This window comes from Macrobrachium rosenbergii, chromosome 9, assembly GCF_040412425.1.
Source record: "Macrobrachium rosenbergii isolate ZJJX-2024 chromosome 9, ASM4041242v1, whole genome shotgun sequence".
NCBI classification, from domain to species: domain Eukaryota; kingdom Metazoa; phylum Arthropoda; class Malacostraca; order Decapoda; family Palaemonidae; genus Macrobrachium; species Macrobrachium rosenbergii.
In genome coordinates, this window is record NC_089749.1 from 2,775,204 (window position 1) to 2,793,723 (window position 18,520).

The 18,520-nt window shown below is 36.3% G+C and overlaps 1 long non-coding RNA gene across 1 annotated transcript; it reads left to right on the forward strand.

The window, feature by feature from the left end:
- The first annotated feature begins 9,361 nt into the window (after positions 1-9,361).
- On the forward strand, positions 9,362-11,813 carry LOC136841365 (uncharacterized). Its single transcript, XR_010853911.1, has 2 exons — positions 9,362-9,472; positions 11,362-11,813. It is a non-coding gene; the product is annotated as an uncharacterized lncRNA (long non-coding RNA).
- The last annotated feature ends 6,707 nt before the right edge of the window (positions 11,814-18,520 follow it).

Sequence of the window (18,520 nt, forward strand, 5' to 3'; positions counted from 1 at the left end):
TCGATCAAATTTAAAACATGCTTAAAAGAGATGTGGGGCTTCATTAAAAGGAATAAAACAGTTGTTTTCAGTCATATTTATCTCAAATTGTTCAATGCTAATAACTAAACGCAATGGATAACAGTACAAGAAGAATCTGTAACATAAAGTGATAGGAAATAAGGAGGCCGATTTTTGCCCTGACTTTTAAAACTATTATTATTATTATTATTATTATTATTATTATTATTATTATTATTATTATTATTATTATTATTATTATTATTATTACTATTATTATGAAACCAGTTTTCAGTAACTGTTATAAAAGTAATATTACGTTACCTCCGGTAGCAGATAAGAAATATTATTCAACTAATCTTTTGTTTGGAGAATCTCTCATAAATCTTTCCAAGCTATTTCAGTATACAAATCCTTTTATAATTGTTCCCCTTTCCAGGATGTATCTTTTTCCGATACCGTAAAAATATTCCAATTACTACTTCTTAGCGCAACTGAGGGGTTTTCTTCATATTCCACCTCCAGACCGCTGTACTTCATCTCCTTTGTCTTCTGGATTTCGTTATCTTCAAGTCCAACCACTCCAACGCCTTCTTTTAACTGTTTTAAGCATTGAATGGCCGAAAGTGCCCCAATGCTTGGCTTGACAGCCTATATTTCGTGAAATCAAACCTTGCTTGTAACCTGATGATGTAAGTCCGTGTATGTGAGTGTATCTGTGTGTAAATAATTGGATACAAGACCCTGTGTGTGTGTGGGTGTGTTTGTGTGTGTGTGTGTGTGTGTAAATATTTGGATATATACCTGAGTATGTGCATGACTTTTAACAAGTAAACGACAAACCTTTATCCGTAATTTAATGCATGTAACAAATAAAATATAGAATGTTGCACTTGTCTTAACTGCACTGAGCTCTAAATATGTTTATTAGTCTCTCTCTCTCTCTCTCTCTCTCTCTCTCTCTCTCTCTCTCTCTCTCTCTCTTTAAGCTTTTGCTCGAGTCTTAATTACACTGAGCGCTAAATATGTTTGTTAGACTCTCTCTCTCTCTCTCTCTCTCTCTCTCTCTCTCTCTCTCTCTCTCTCTCTCTCTCTCTAACCTGTTGCATGAGACTTAATTGTACTGAGCTTTAAATGTTTGTTAGTCTCTCTCTCTCTCTCTCTCTCTCTCTCTCTCTCTCTCTCTCTCTCTCTCTCTCTCTCTCTCTCTCTCTCATAAAATCCTAACCACCATTGTATTAACGTTAGGTGCAGTTGGCCACTCTGAAGTTATTGTGACGAATCTTAGCAATCAGATGCATTCGACTGAATTTTCCTGTCACAAGAGTTACATTTCTCGAATGCCTAAAAGAATCTTCCTTTTATTTATAGGCAGCTTTCGGACAGGAACGAAAATCTTTAAAGAACGTTTTCCAACAGTGTCGGTTTTTCCAACAGAATGACCAACCCTGATCACTATGAGAGCGGAATTTTTAACAGGAAGCAATGGAACTGTATTGAAAGTCGAATTATTGGGAATGTTATATATCTTTTAAAATCGATTCATTTCTAATATAGAGAACAAGAGGATGTGAAGTTCTGAATACTGGAAAATATTGCCAAAATATTTTTGGTGGCAAATTTGCTTACTTGTCAATCATAAAAGCCCCGTTATTATGCATGACCAGAATTGTAGCGAAATGTCCCTGATAAATGTCTATTTTTTCTAGGTATTAATTTATGCAATGGGATGATATGCTCATTAGGTGAAGAATAAAATGATGGCTTTTATCTCAAGGTTTTGTTTTGTTTAAAAATGACATCATGGTACCTGTTATTTTAATTTATATAGCTCGCAATGGAACATGATGTTTTCGTACAAAATCAAAAGATTTTTATTAGATATTTAGGTCAAGTGCACTCTAAATGAAAAATGGGCAATGGACAATGTTTTATAAATCCTGACATTCAGATGCTGCCTAAAACAACGTATTTTTCATATGGGTCATTTATTCCATATATTTACTGTAGCTTTGCTATATTCATTGTTTGGTTTCTTTCGCTCTCAACAGATGTCAGTGTTACTTGAGGTGATGTAAGGATTCCTGGAATTGTCGTTTGACTCCAAGATCCTTTGTTTGTTACCTGGGCCAATCAGAGGTCGTTTTCTCTCCCTCTGTTTGAAAGTGAGGACTTGGGCTTTTGTGATTGGCGAAAGAGACGATGAGGTTTTCATGAAAAGAAGTGTTAGTTTAGCTCCTAGTTTGTATCCGGTCATTTTGTATTTGTGTGCTGTGCTGAAAGTGCTCTGGGAAATTTAAGGTGAAACTTAGTTTATTTAGTTTTGGATACATTCTACGTAAATTTTAGTACAGAAGTATTTTTCATTGAAAATTTAATGTTCATGTTCTGAGTGCTGGATGGTGAAATACTTTCTGCGAACATACATAAGGTAAGGCCTTAGCAAAGAAACGGTATACTGGGCTTGTTGGTCGGTTTTTTCTTGGCAGGAGGAGTCCTGCTTTTGGTTATGTCAAATGTATGAACTCTGTCCGTTTGGTTAGACGAGAAGTAGTATGAGGTATTTCTTTGCAGTTTTAGAATCTTGAAAATTTTTATATGGAAATTACAAGTCAGTTCCTGTAAACTGACTAGTGACACTGATGACTGCTGTTGTTACAGGGAGAAAGTTGCTTTGTAAAGGAGATTTTTAATTTTCAAAACAGTGGTTTATGATTAATAATTTTTTGTAATTTTAAGGAAAGGCATGGTAGTTTTATCTGCAATTCCTTAATCGTAATGTACTTATCCGCAGAACTGTAGCCATGGTCTGCTCAAGCTTTTGTCGTTTTTATCTGAAATCTAAATTTTTATTTCTTTGAACTTTGCGAACACGGTATCTTAGTTTGTCTGCCTTCCGTCATAATTTGCCAATGCTATGACTTCATGCCAAAGATATTTTTAAGCCTCATGAAGTCATGAGTATGAAATTTGAGTTCTTGTAAACTTAGCATCAGTGCTTTATTTACAATGGCTGGTGGTTATTTCTGAAAGATTTTAAGATGCTGGCGAGTAGTACAGGTGTATGAGGCCCCTAGCTAGTGTTAGTACTTGTTCTTAGTGTTCAAAGGGGTAGATCTAAGCCGGCTGTCCGCGGTGAGCTAGACTATGGCAGTTAACGTTTTTCTATAGGAATTTACCTGCTGAACAAAAATTTAAAATATTTTGTTGCTCGGCTGTAATTAAGCTGTAAATTATCTTAGAACTGTAGCCGACGGTAAAGGGGACCTGTTGGGAATCGGGGTTTTGGGTGGGGTAAATAACTTGGGAAAAGGTTTGGGCACCTTATTGTTGTATTTCTTGTTATACATGTCATTTGGAACACGAAAAACAAGCGTAAAAAAAAGGGGCAAATAAATGGACAGAGGTAGCCGTTCCAAAGGCACTTTTCATGCATTACTAGTACTGCTGATTCCAGGCCCTATCATGCATGCGCAGTCTACAGGTGAGCCAATCACCCGATGCCTCCAATTGAGAGAGTAGTATTCTAAGCCGGTGTTCCGAGGTGAGCTAGGCTGTGGCAATTGACGCTTTCCTGTTATTTTACTTGCTTTACAAGAGTTTTAAAGTAATATTCTTTTTTACACTTTCTGTAACCCCTGTGGCTGGCATGCGCAGCAAAAAATTACCACCTGCCAGAACATAAGAGCTTGCCAAGAATATTTCAAAATGTGGATAAGGCGCGAAGCACCTTTCCGCCACCTGTTTACGTTTCTTCGCCCTGACCAAAAGCTTCTAATAGTGTCCAGTCGAGCTAGACTATGGCAGTTGACGCTTTTCTATGTTATTTTACTTGCTTTACAAGAGTTTAAGGTAATATTTTGCCGGTCAGCTGTAGTTAAACTGTAATTTACCTTAGAGATGTATAGGTTGGTGCAGGGGACCAGTTGGTACCATCATGTAACCTTCAATGGTCAATTACAGTTTAGTTACAGCCGGCCGACAAAATATTACTTTAAATTCTTGTAAAGCAAGTAAATTAACATAGGAAAACGTCAACTGCCATAGCCTAGCTCACCGCAGACAGCTGGCCTAGAATTGCCGGCAAACGACGTCTTGAAACTGTTAGGGTCGAGAATAAGCTGGTTTTCAGTGGTGAAAGCAAGGCTAAATTTATAGTTCCTTCCCGTTAGGGAAGTATTTATAGGCCGCAGCCTGGGCTACGGCACTCTAATTTATCTCAGGATCAGTAATAAGCATGGTATCGCTTTCAAGCCCTGGCAGTTACTTCTGGTCGACCGTCTGAACACCGACAAGTTTGGGAACTTGCTAATGTTGAAGTGTAATCTCAGTGAATCCGGAAGTGTCCTTGCTGTAGCGTGTTTTTCTGGGACTTTGGTAAAGTGAAAGGTGTGCTTGAGTTTTTATAGATCCTCCTGTACTTGAAGGCACAGTACGCTTGTCTATTGTTTTAATTGTCTTAAATCACTGTTTGTGAGGGCAACCTGTCAATACATCACACCATTAAAGAATATCTTAAATGTAAGAAATCTGAGCAATTAACTTATCGTTAGTTTTTCACAAACATTCGGGGATTATGACCTTTACTGTATTCTTGAATGGCTAGAAAAGTTTATTTTAATACCTATGGTAAACCGTTGTAGTTTCGTTCAACTCCTAAAACTGGCACATAGAACATCACAGCCACGCGTTCTAAAGGGACGAACCCAAAACCATAATGGTCGGTATACATAATACTAAATGACTGTTTAGGTTACTATATTAACATTATTCTCAGTATTGTAGTATAATCTTTTGCTGGACTTCATAAAGGATACTTGGGTCTAGATAATTAAGGGCTCTTGTCCTCTGGATAACTTAGTCACTAGATGAAAAAGAATTACTGCTAGTTAAGCAAGTATGCGCATCCTTAATTCGACCCGCAGATTACATTGGTTTGCTTGTTGCTTGGTAAAGAATAGATCAGAACCATCTAGGAAACTGAAGCAGGATGGTCAATTGCTGTCCAGATTTTGAAAGCTGAGCTACTATTCAAAATATTGATTAAAGTTCATTCATTGTGGTGTTTACGATTTAGTTATGTTCATGCGTTGATATAATTTGTGAATGTTTTCACTGGGTTCCTTGTAGAGAAGCTTCTTTTAGTTAATGGTTTAGATTGAACTGGTTTCGCGCTAACACGGGAGCTCAAGTACCTTGTGAAGGGACTTGAGCATTCTTTGTTGGCTTAAGGGATCAGCACAAATCCCTCTTACGTAATGTATTTTCGAAAATCCATCTAACTATTTAAGGTTTTTTAGTCATCAGTACTAATGTTCAATTGCTTTTTACTGCATTGCTCTTGCTGGTTAGTTTATACTGTATCCATGCAGTAGAACTGCTCTTTTTTGTTTTGTCAATACGTATAGTTATTTCAATATTACCAATAAGTAAACTGCTTTCTAGCTCTTACGAACTGTTCGTGACGTATCGGATCGTCCAAAATTTACTATATTTTCTCATATCCCTATGTTTTCCATCAGCTGGATATATTCTGGCAACTGGTAATGACGTATAGGCCTATAAGCGACTGTGGTACGATAGTTTTCAAGGTTTTCAAGTTATATTTTTATTTACCGATACACATTCTTTGCGCCTGTGATGTAATATTCTCATTCCATAGATTGCTTGGCTCTTATAACTAGTACATATTTGGGTGTACAGAGACGTTCGTATCGCATGAGTCATCAACTTGCTCTCCATTACTTATGTTTTGTTTATCCATTTGATTGTACTTTTTTCAAATATCAGCTTTTTTCTGTAATATGGAAGTGGCAGAATGTTGCCTTTTGACCACAGTGAAAATGTAAGAGGTAGTTCCATTGGTATATCAGCCTGACAGGTTGCTAAATCCGAGTGAAGTGTGAAGAGTGGAAACGGATTCCCGTGGCTTGAAAGAGTAGATAGGATCCTTCCCATAAAATCCTTAGTACAGTAACATAGTCAGGTGGTTTTCATGCTCGGTTTCGGAAAGCTAACAGGGTCAGACACTAGTCACATTTTGCTTTGATAGTTTCTTGCTTGATGGTGGATACTGAAACATTTTAGATTGATTGAATAACAGAATTGTTTGCCCATGAATTTCCCCTATTAACTTGAGGCTTGAGAGTAAAGTTAAATCTTCATATACTATATTCCGCAGTAAGTCATTAAAATCGGCACGATTGAGTAGTATCACTCTTGAGCCTTGGGAAGTAAATTTTGTGACGTAAGTCTTGATAAATTTCATATCCCTATGATGGTGCTGAATTACAGGGCTTGCATTCGCTAATAGCGTTGTAAAGCTGGTTTGAGGTAATGACCATCTTATTGCCCAAGAGCGTTCGATCTCTCTCTCTCTCTCTCTCTCTCTCTCTCTCTCTCTCTCTCTCTCTCTCTCTCTCTCTCTCTCTCTCAGCACTAATTTTTGAGCAGGACTTGGACAGCTTTCAGATTCAAACTTAATACCAAGCTCTGTGAGTTGATCTATTTGGTATATATTATGAGCCACAAAGTAATTTGGTGGTTTTATAGTTTTCATAGAATATTTAAGGGGTAACTCAATTTATATATCAAAGTGCCTTTTGAATTCTATGAGCTGTTGTTAAGCTGGCTTTATGCCAGCATGTAGGCATTTGCTCATTTTAGAGCAGTCCGTAAGTCATTTTTTGTGCAGGTAAAATTAAGGATATGACGGTGATTACGTTATTTGTGATTTATGGGCGTACCAGTGAAATGGTGTGAATGAAAGGTTAACAGGCGAGGTTACGAACCTTTTTGAGCCCTAAGGCACCCGTCAGTTGGAGAGAAAGAGCGATAGTAGCGAGTCCTGGCAAGTGGCAGATAGCTAGTAAGGAAAATGAAATATTTATCGTCTGAGAAAAATCAGTAACAGAAAATCTATGGAGATTTAATCCCATATTTAACTTACTTTGCAAAACGGGGGATCATCGGTCTTTTAGTGGTAGGGATCGATGGAGGGAAATGAAGAATTTTAAGTTTTAGGGAAAGCAACACAAATAGAAGTAATAGTTAAGTGGTAGTTAGAGCGATAGTTGGAAAATTTCGGTCGTTAGACGTGAGGCGGCCAAAAAAAGGGGAAAGGAAGGCTTTAAGTGGAAGGAACGGGATAGTTGCTAATCAAATGATAGCCACATAGAGTATGTGTCTCGGAGCTGCTGTCTGAGGGTATCCCTGGCAGGAGAAAGGTAATGATGGTAGCAGATTATTTCGAACAGATCGCGTACCAATAAGAAAATCCTTTTTCTCTCTATTTCCGGGTCTTTTTTCCCAGTGCTTGTGGTTCTACTTGGGTTTTTACACCGTATCTTCATGCCTTTGGTTAGGCCACCAAGGAGGTCTAAAGTTCAGAAAAGCACCTATGGCTGTTGTATTTCCGGGCTTGAGGCTCGATGACGGGATTAGGAGTAGGTTGAGGAGGAAGGGAAGAGGCTTGAGGTTCTGGGTTAGGAGTAGATTGAGGGGTTGGTGGTGGTGGCTGCTCAGTGAGTCCCTATATCGTGACAACAGGCGCGGCTTCAACCACTTGTTCGGTCGTTTCTACCCGTGGCTCTGGTGGTGTCGTTGGTCTGGGAGCAGGTGTTGCTATAGGAGGTAGTTTTGGCATGTTAGCTCTTGCTTTCAACTGTACAATGCGGGATAATCGAGCACTGCATCACTTTAACCACGCATGATAACGCTCAGAACAGTTGGGGCACTTGGGGGTTGTAGGTTCCCCTTTTTTCAGTTCCTCGAAACAATTTCGTTTCGTGCTTCTTGCCACAGATTTTGCAGATTGCAGGGCCTCTGCAACGTTCTTGATGATGACAATTTGACATCTTCAAGCACCTGAGAGGCTCTGGCGTGTATTCCTCTGTTTGAAATATCCCCATGCCTAAGCCATACTTTGCTGGGACTGGTCCTCTGAAGGTGGTAAGGATCTTCCTGAAGGTTATGTATCTGGTTAAACATGCATTTCTGCGTTCACAACATGGGGAGCTCCAGAAGAGGATCCAGAGGAGCTCTGTTGGGTGATTACAGACGATGGCCTTGTTTAGCCTCTCATTTGGGTTCAGTAACAGAAATTCTGTGTTGTCCTTCAGGAGATCGACTGTTGCTCGGTCTTTTGGATTAATGGAATTCTCCTCTGTGGTTCGGGCGTTAAGATGTTGATGCTAGGGTTGTTTTTAAAAGAGCCACTACCGTTGGATCCTGGAAGGTTTGAGTTGTAGCTTCTCGAAATTCGATATTTAAATGGCTGTAATATCATTTGGTTTTAATGTATATCCTCGATCATTGTTTAGTTTCCTATTATAGATTACAAGAAAAATTGGCACTTCCGATTAAGTTTCTAGCATAATGCAATGTCCCACCTACCAGTCAAGTAGATTTTATTACGGTTGCTGCAGTGGTTTGTAGAAGCTGCTTATTAGTTGCACGACCAGGTATGGGTTTGAAGATAAAATTTTTTAATTCGTTTGAGCTGTAATTGTCACGATAACTGTAAATTTCTGCAGAATAGATTTACGTGAAATTGACTTAGATTTATAAAGATCGGAAGCTGGATAAGGTAAAGCTGAATGTTTTCAGCGGACTGTTTTACAGGGAACCTATTAGGTATTTTTATTGTGGAGACTTAATTTCAAGATTTACAAAGTTGCCATCGTTCTTCCAAGATTTTGATGAAATAGTTCTTTGGTATTCTCTTAATTTCGGAATTTCGGTTTTGATGAAAATTCTTTTAATAATTGATATTGTTAAGTGAGCTATGAATTCACCAAACACAGATCCAATGAAGTATATCATCAACTAGTGTAATACAAATTGTGAAAGTGATTGCTTATAAGTCATTGTAACTGGTGAGCATGTCAAATATTGAATTTGAAGGAAAAGTCTGCTGACAGTCTCGACAACTTTGCCTAGTGAACTGTTTAAGAAATCAGGTTTGGTGCTAAAGCTTGAAGAGAAACTTAAGGATTTTGAGAAACTGACACATGAATGTAATGTTAAATTATAGCCCATAAAAAAATGTACTGCACAATAACAACAATCAAGAGGAGTGGGATAGCTCTTAAATACAGTATATGGAACGCTCATTGAATTAAAAATAAAGGATGAAAACAATGATAGATTATCAGGGCAACAGGAAGCAAAACAAATACCTTGTAAAATAAGGTAGCCCAGGAAATGAAACGAAAGCGTTTAAGCAGCGCTCATATTTAAATTCTCCGTTGAAAATGGTGTATCTTTCAACAGCACGGGTGGTGAGGTTAAAGCATATTTTAATTTTTACTGAATTACTGAGTTAATGTCTAATGGTTAAATTTTTTTTATCCTTTACAGATTTTCGCTGGTCAGTAGTACCACCACTGTATCTATGGAACAGCCTCTTTATCGAAACATTTTTGATGGCGCCAAGAGTAGTTTATGAAGACTGCATAACTTCGTTCTTGAAGTAAGTAGTTTGTAAAGAAATCTAATATTGAATACTAATTTAGTAATCAATACATTAAAATTTTCACTTTTTTTATGTTTTGGTGATGGTTTCTGTATAGATCACACGTAACTAAAATTGACGCGCTTAATGAAAATTTTTTAAATAAACCCTTTTGACTAGCTAATAATGGCAACGACGTGACGAAAAGTATAGTTTTTCCAATCAACTTTGTCTAGAAAATCTGAAATGGTCACTGTCAAAAAGCTAGGTTTAAAATCCCAAGACTGTAAAATGACTAAGATCACGAGTGAGAATTTCCTGTAAGTAACATTTCTGAATATTTTTCTCCATAATTGTATTAAGGGATAAACTGACAATGTTAGCTGTTTAGTGATTACTAGAACCTCTCAGTTCATCAAGATTTCATTTCATAGCCATTTGCAGTTCCTAAATAAAAAAAAATACGGAGTCAAAATAAATAGCACCTATGTGATAATGTAACTTATTACTGATAAGTGGTTACAGCACTTGCCCATGAGTGAACACTAAAAATATCGGTATTAGAGTGTAAGGGAACATTGAAATGGAGGCTGAAAGTTTGACTGAACTTGTTATTGAAAACTGATTATTCAACAGTATTGGAAGAGTTTATAGAAAAGCAAATACCAAAAACTTAACTAGGTATTGTAAACGAACGTGAAACCCCAAGGAAGTCGTGATAACCTGACGCACTGAAATGACCAACTTCAATTGTCCAATATGGCAGTGGAAGTTTGAGTGGATATAAGAAAATCAGTGGCTTACACTGAAAAATGACGTTCTTACGCGCGTAAGAAAACCAGATTTTTGGGACTTGACCCCTAGTAGATTTAATTGAATAATACTCTTGGGCCTTGTCTCCAGCAAAAGATTTATAAGCGACAATATAATTCATCACAGCAAACCATTCTTAGGCTTCAATGTCCATGCAACAAACTTGCAAAATATTATTTTTCTGTAACCAAATGGGAACATTACATGACAACCATGGAACTGATAAGGCACTCCTGTAGAGCAGTTGTAGGCTACTTGACTTTTACAGTACTGTACTTTTTTGATGTAATGATAGACTGTTAGTGTACTTAGGCTTTACAGTTTTATAAAGTTTAGTCGGAGCTATATTTTGAGATTGTACGACTAGTCTTTGTTATATTTTCAACTAGTTCTGCTTATTTGCATATTCTTGACATAGCTTAAGTAAAGCTAAACACTCTTGGTTAACTTTGTCGGTATCAGTCGAGGTCAGCAGTAAAATTTTTTTTTAGGAGGGAAATTGCTTTTGGGCAGTGATTAAGGATCAGTTAAACCTTTTTTCATATAATGCATAACTGATCCAGAACATAGTTAAACCCTACATACGTAAAAACACTTACTTTTGAAATCCTGGTTGTTCAAGTCCATTAAAGAATTCCAAAGGATACTATTAAATTTACTCAGATTTGCATTCTCCACTAAGAAAATCTGGGCCGTGTTACAATTCTCGTACTTAGCAACTTTAAAGTGAAAGTTGTAGTTCAATGAAGATTGACAAAACCAGCATTGGGAGATTTTTTTTCTATACACATTGGTAAAAACACATTTATGCCTCGTGGGAATCAAATTACCTCTATTTGGTCTGAGTTTGATCCACTCTAAGCATACGATCGCCTTAAAAATGTTGATACACAGGAAGTAATGTCCAGTTTTTAAGCATGACAATAAATCTGGAACTTTATGAAACTAAAATGTGTATATAACTAATAAACACTAGATACTTGGAAATTAACCCTTGAAGCAGGGGCTCTCAGACTGAGGTTCGCTGATCATCCTCAGTTTATACTTAACTGAAGGGGTAATTGAAACAAGACTAAAAGTTTTTTTTGTTGCAGATCAGCCTTCGTTGACAAGATGATTCAACCGCATTTCAAGACCAGGAAGAATTAACTCATTCTCCAAGACATCAGACCAAGTGGCTTGCAGCTCATTCAGGCTCTGCCTCCAGGCCTCGTCGTGACCCAGTTATATTTTGCACCCGACGAACTGACCTGACTGTCTTGTGCTCTCAGTCCAGTCATGTCGAATAATCATTTGGGTCGAATAGAAATTTATTGAAGTAGAACTTATAGATATTTCATGTAGCTATTAGAAGAATGATTATATAAAAATTAGAGCAAGGCTCCAGAAAGAATGAAAATATATATGAACCTATTTATCAGTATCAGTAACATATAATGAGATTTAGTATTCAGGAGTTTATATTTAATATCAGTAACAATTAGCAATTTATAATTAACAATTCAATATTACGAATATGATTTAAGTTAACATTTAGCAGTATTTTTTCAATATCTTAGATTTGATTTTTATAGTTCGGCTGATTGTATACAATGTGTATAAGCAAAACACATGAAAGAACCTCAGACAAAATTTCCTTCCAAATACTTGTACTTTCAGAAGGTTTGCTTTTATAGAATCTAGTCGTGGTTCAAAGGTTTAGCAGCAAATTTAGCATTTATATTTGTGTATTTGATTAAGCATTCCAACAACTTTATATCACTTCGGTGATGTCTTACAGATGGGGATATAACATTTTATCCTTGAGAGGCTCTCTATTCACAAACTTAGATTCATTCCCTTCACACTTTTAATGTGGTTTTAGCAAGACGTTTCCAGTTTATTATAGATTACTGCTCTTGCAGTAAAAAAAAAAAAAATTTTTAGATTTTTTTAAACTTTGGAAATTTTCTCTCTCTCCTGACAGCTTTGTTTTATCAGGATATATCTCTACCTTATTGATTCTTTATTACTATCAACATTTAATGCCAAAAGTACCATAACCAACATAATTGCCAACACCAACACTGCATCGGTACCTAACGAAGAAGACTGTATGTAACTTCGCAATTTCAACCTTCTAGCTATGCCCAACAGCCTAGCACTGAGGCTAGCAGTCACCAATACTACATACCGCAAAAACGCCATCACCAGTATCCTACCCGACAGTATCCTACTAAATTCACCAAAGCATGTGCTGCCATTAGTCTTGCACAAAAAGCACAAACAGACTGACCGACATCGCAGCGAACCCATGACTTGATGTACTCAGTCCTGAATATCAGAGCTTTCTGTTAAGGATAGACTAGTTATAGCATCTGAGTGAATGTGTGTTTAGAGTGACTGTAAATGTTGCTTTACCTTACCATTGTATTGATGGCTTTAAGAGGCCGTTCAAAAATTACGTAACGCCTTGGGGAGGGGGGCGGTTATGGTGATGTGTTGAGAGTGATCAGGGTGTGGGGGAGGGGGTGCAACCATAAGTTACCTAGCATTTTCAGATTTTTTTTCCTTTTGAAAAGATGTAAATGTAGGACAAAAGAGAGAGATCCTGCAACAGACATATTGAGAATATGTATTTAATTTTTTTTGCATAATTGTTTAAAAATCAAACTCGACCCTTGTTTGTCTTCAACATTTTCTACTATATGTATATATTACATGATATAGAACAATATCACAAACTCATTCCTTTTCTGAGCTCCGAAATTCTCTGCTTTATGCATAAATATGACCTAGAAAAATATCAAATTAAATTAATCCTCTTCAAAACATGGCATAAGAGAACATTTTCATTTCAAATTTATTTGATTCTTTAATATCATAAAGTACTGAGAAAAACCTAAAGGTAATAATCTGCAGGTCTTAGGATAGACTTTAATGTATTGCCTTAAAAAAGAGAAACAGTAATTCAGGGGTGGGTGGGGTACTAGATGATGATCATTTTCTAGGGGGCGATCTGGACACGTTATGAGGCATGACAAGGGGGGGTAAAAAATTACCGAGTTACGTAATTTTTGAACGACCTCTAAACAAGAATGTTCGATTGGTTTTTACAATAGGTGATTATATTTTGTGGTAATGGTTTTAAATAGGCAATTATGTGAAAAAAGACTATAGTGTCGTTCCCCACAATTTGCTGGTAGAAATGTGATGTGATGGAGTTTGTTTCAAGAGTTTGTTTTGCTATTTCAAGGTTTTCTGTAATTTCGATAATCTAAAATTAGATGACTTAAAAGGCAAATTTGCCCTTGCTTTGAGAAAGCATATCACTCATAAGGAGAAAGAGGAATTTAATATCTTGTAATTAGCATTCATCAAGATTTTGGAACCATCGTAATGGACTAGGGAGTGAAAACCTGACAACTGTGCGACTTCCCCTTCCCATCAGATGCTGGGTGCTATGACTTCGTGACATCAAAAATTTTCTCTAGTTTCGGGGCTCTCTTCTTCCTTTCTGCTTTCTCTTCTCTTCCTGTTTTCTTCTCTCATTTTCTTCTGCACCTCCACTTGTCTTCTCACCTTCCTTCTTTCCTCTTTCACCTCTCTACACTTAAATATCTCTCGCCCTCATCAAATTTCGAATAATTCCTCCCCCAGCCCCCGCCATTTGCCTCTTATCCTTCCTCCTTCACCCTCACCACCAATGCCTCCAAGTTTTAAGCTAGATTAGCAAATGAAATTGTACCCATATTTTGCGTGCTCTGTATTGTTTCGTTTTGTGCCTGAAAAACCTTTCTCTTTGAGCAATACTTTGCTTTACACTCCTTTGGATACGCTCCTTTGGATACGCATTGTGATGTTTGCAATCATATTTTCAAAGCAGTTTTGCTGTTTTTCATCTCTCGAGACATTTCACAAGCATTAAATGCCTTGGATGAAACATCCGCAAAAAATTACATAATGATAAATTAGCAGCGAGGCCACCCTTACCTGCATTTTCTGTAGGACACTAACCCTTCGATTGCATTGTTTCTTGACTTTAATCTTCATTTGGAAATGCTTCGTAATTTTAGTCTTGTTCTCTCTGTCTGACATGGTTCTTACACCTTCAAAAAGTGATATATCGCTTTCCCACCGGTTGCTACATGGAGCCTGGTTTATTATGGGGCACTTGTAAATGTTCAAGTTGCAATGATCAAAAGTTCAAATTCTTTTGAATCTAATTTGTTTGATACTGGATTACTTTGCTAAATAAATATCCTTATTAGTGATTCTGCTATCTCCTTTCTACCTACTGGTAAATGTTTACCCGTATAAGCCAAGAACATCCAATAACATAACATTTGTAAAATGAATGTTCTGAATCGAAATTGCTCACGAAGGCTGAAACAGTTATTTGAACTAAGATTTCCTAACAGATATTTAAAGTAATGTTTATATTACATTTAAATGTAATTTCAACTGCTAAATCAACATGGTCTTTGGCAAGATTGTATCTCTCTCTCATGCTAGTATTCTAGTAAAGGTGGTTTATGGTCAATATCTAAAAATTCATTTCCAAACTATATACTGTACTTCATTTAAATGAAATTCTTATTCGTCTGCATTTTCATATTCGACTGAAATCTCCTGACAGTCCTACTTACCTAACTCCTAAGACTGGACTGAATTTCTTAAATCTGAGATAACTAGCGATTGCAGTTACATGTGCATTACATACAAATTTATAAATTTCAGTGTTTAGTTAAATGTGCCGGTGTTTCCCTTTTCGTTTGAATTTGAGAAATATTGAACAAAAAATTGGAATTTAACAATTCTCACAAGATTATATTAATGATCAGACATTTAACCGTAATCAATTTGTTGGTGTTGCCTTTTAGTCGGCTCTACGAAACTTGGTGTGAACTTTTCCTATTTTCCAACAGTATTTCGCAGTTTGCAGCATTCGGAGATCTCTTCCCTCTCCATTTTTGTTTAAATCTTTAATTGATACTCTACACATTATCTGTGTGCCAAAGCCATGCTGATTTCCTTCGTTTTAGTAGTAACAACAAATTTCATTTGAAAGGTGACCCTTTAAATTTAACAACCCTCTTGTTTCTTCAATACTGTGGTGCTTAGTCTGAATGTATAGTTCATCCCCAGTCCACTAAAACCGATTTCAGAAAATCAGTAAAACTAACACTTCTGTGGGGTTATTCACTATGTCTATAAAACTGCAAATATTTCATACTATAAGACTCTGGTTTTTGTGAGCTAATAGATTGTCCCTGACAGTGCAAGTTTATTACATTGTCTAAATATTTCCCTCCTTTTCATTTCCCATCAGTTGTATATCGAGGGCACCATGCATCCACTCCTAATATCTCAATGTTGTGGTTTATTACGTTTTAATTTTAATAATTGGAAATTAGAATAAAACTGGAAAAATAAAACTTAAATTTTTAAAGTGGAATAATTTAATCCCACCGTGCAACATGAGCAATTTCTTAACTCAGCCATTCAAACAGAAGCAATTGAGGCAATGTTCCCTCAGGTTTATAACAAAGACGAGCGCTCCATAATTTCTTAGTTCTGGTGTACTATTTCATTTAGCAAGAATAGACTGTTGCTACATGCATACTGTAACTGACTTTCTTTCAATTCTTTCAAGTTAAATGTAGAACAGCTGCATTTGTTTTCATGGGGGATGGAGGATTACTTTATTCCTTAATTGTAATTTTCATAACATTCGTCTCTTATCTTTTCTTGTATATTATTAGCAAATTCCCAGGACTGTAAAATATAACCATTTTATCTTTTCTTATGTATAGGTATGAAGTATATTATCAGACAAAATTCCAATGAGCAAATTCCCAGGACTGTAAAATATAACCATTTTATAAGATTGTCAAGCAGCTTTTAGCTGGTTTGAAAACTAACTATGCTAGTTACTCGATGAAAGGTGCTGCACATCTTCATGCAATATGTAAAAGTTGAATCCTGTTACATATACAAAATCGGCTAAAATGGAGCATATGAAAAATCATTGTCAAATGAATATGGTGCTTTTAAAATTAAATTTTAAACATAGTGCAAAGGAGAACCACCAGCTATTGAATAAGTGATGCTGTTGTGTTGCATTATGCTTAAAATTAAAAAAGGCACCATATGCATTTTGTGCCAATGTGATTTTCCATATGCTCCATTGTAGCAGATTTTGTATGTGACAGTATTAAACATTTACCTATTGCATGATGTGCATATGCTATTTTTCACAAACTATAACCGATGCTGTACAATTTTGTGCAATGATTGTGTGTTTACATACAGTGCAATTAACTCGCTGGCAAAAATCATTCATTAATACCATGGTTCTGCAGAATTTGTGAAAAATCTTTAAAAAGAATGTGCATTGTTGCTATGATGAAATTAAAATGCAAAAAGTATGCTGAAAATATTTGTAAAAGAATTTAATAAAGACGGAGGCTTAAAACATGCTTTTATTTTCATAAGAGTGTCTTGGTAAAAATAACACTTCAATACAGCATCCTTAATTAAATTTTTTTTTCAAATACAGTATTTAGTGTCCCCCTTCAAATAGGAGCTGACCTTAGGAACTGAGATGCCTTACACCAATGGAGCCTTCCCTGCCATCCTACTTACCAGATGCCTTTCACAAAGTTCATAAATAACCCAAAGCAGCTCCCTTGACACATAAGGTGTTGTGATTCTTCTCATAATGGAGACAATTACTGTGTTATAATTGGCACACGTGTTCAGTTACTGGGAGCAATTGGGCATCTGGGTAATTTCCAGCTGAATAACATTAACTGAAATAGGTATCTAAAACAACTGTATAACAACAATCCAGAGAGTTGGTTATAGCATAAGACAAGTGCTGTTCAAATTTTGTTTGCTTGCTGGTAATGAGATTTTATTTGAAAGACAGTAAATTCTCAAAAATTTCTAAAATGTCACAGAACCAAAGATAATCTTGGACACTGAAAAACTGAGACACCTTCAGAGTTCCAACAGTAACTTAACAGTGTCAAAAGTTTCTATTTTCACTTCGCTTACTCAGAGCTAGTTGCCTTGTTAAATCAAGATGTAACAAGCACAATTAAGATTCTCCATTAAACTCCCTCAGTGCAGTGATGCATCAGCTAACACAATGTAGTTTAACACCCTCCAAGGACCTTTTGATGGTCAGGCTGGCTAATCATATAACATTATAGCTGACATAAGCATACTGAAGAGTATTGTTTATACATTGATAACTTGGATAACTATCACAGATTTGAAAGGTTTCCTTTAAATAAAGAGCTTTGGAGAGGCTACTTCAGATTTGCTGCATATCTTAACTCCTTTAACGCATTATTTAAACCAAGAAACTGAGTCCATTGCCTACAAAAATGACCTCCAAAAGGCACAAGAATAGGCATAGAGCCCCCATATTGCTTGAGATAATAGTAATGCTAGAATAAACAGAGTGATTCTGACTTTATAAGGATGTCATAATCACTAAAATATATATGTATATTAAACCTGGCCTTCAATGACCAAAATACATTGTATTTATGACCTGTAGCTATATGACCATGAAATTATTTCCCCACTCTCCAAGCAAAAGCATACTCCATGATTTGTCCCATATAATTGTCTAAAATGTTTGCTCTATTAGCCATAAGAAACAGAGAACAAGTATTGCTTCAAGCAATTTTGTACAGTAATTAACCTGTTGTATATTTATACCACCACATCTACAGTATAAGAACAATATTAAGCTACTAGAATTTGAATAAAGAACAATTAATATTCAGGTAACTTTAGTTGACATAATTGTCACAAGTCACTATAATGAGCAGAGTTATCATTTCAAGTCCAGTACTCTTCATTATATCAGGCTAACAAAAGCCTCCTAAAAAGCAGTAAGACCATATACATGTCCATGAGATTCTATTCATCAAATGCTTTTTATATGCACAAGCAAAAAAGGTGATAATATCAATGTGGAATGCTATTCTGACATCCTATCACCACCCCAACTGCATTGATGGCTCAGCACAAGCAAGCATAACCAGTAAGACAATGCTCTGATTAGTCATGCGTCTGGTACTACAATCAACTTAGATACCAAGAGCAGCAGTCAGTGACCTGTCTCAGATTGCATCTGCCTGACTTTTCCTAAATTTACAGACATCTATATATAATTAAATTATTTCCTGCATTATCTATAGAACCAACAAACAAAACAAAAAGCAAACAACTGTCTTGAATCTCCAACAGTTC